The sequence below is a fragment of the Alligator sinensis genome, unplaced genomic scaffold (genome assembly GCF_000455745.1).
Source record: "Alligator sinensis unplaced genomic scaffold, ASM45574v1 scaffold3153_1, whole genome shotgun sequence".
Taxonomy (NCBI): domain Eukaryota; kingdom Metazoa; phylum Chordata; order Crocodylia; family Alligatoridae; genus Alligator; species Alligator sinensis.
The window spans coordinates 1-681 of NW_005846360.1; the positions used below are offsets into that span (position 1 = coordinate 1).

General features: G+C 52.6%; 1 non-coding gene across 1 annotated transcript; it reads right to left on the reverse strand.

The window, feature by feature from the left end:
* Positions 1-246: 246 nt before the first annotated feature.
* TRNAS-GCU lies at positions 247-328 on the reverse strand. Its single transcript has one exon. It is a non-coding gene; the product is annotated as a tRNA-Ser (tRNA).
* Positions 329-681: the final 353 nt, after the last annotated feature.

Below are 681 nucleotides of genomic sequence, written 5' to 3' on the forward strand. Positions count from 1 at the left end.
CTTCCTCGCATCGGTGGCTCATGTCCATCCTTGAGTCAGGGATGACTCCCAGATCCCTTTCGGCAACTGTGTTGGCAAGAGGGGTGATTCCCAGCCTATAGGTGTGCTGCTGGCTCCTTCTCCCTGCACTTGTCTGTGTTGAATCCCAGCCTATTCTCATGCGCCCACCTCTGCAACCTGTCCAGAGCTAACTGGATCCTGTCCCTCCCTTCCAGCGTGCCCACCTCTCCCCACAAAAGTGCCTCACAACAAGGATGGGATTCAAACCCATGCATGCAGAGCACAAAGGATTAGCAGTCCATCACCTTAACCACTCAGCCACCTTGTCATGCCTGTTACAGATCCCACCACAAAAACAAAATCTTTCTCGATACCAAAAAAACCACACCCGTGCTCCCGTACAAAGGCTCGCTGCCCACCCGAACCCGTTATAATATCTGCATCGCACACAACGCACACAAAACAACTAGGTCCATCCTGTCGGACCTTTTGCAAATCTCGCCCTGCAGGTAGCAGTGCTGCTGGAAGGTCTTGGGCCATTCCTGCAGTATTGAAGTGGCTGAGTCAGGTGCTGGATCACGAGAAGGGTTGGCCCTCACCAAACCACTGGTCATCAAAATGTTGGGGGTGGGTGGAAAGAACAGGTGCACTCAGTGCTTTAATGTTATTCATGTGTGTGGC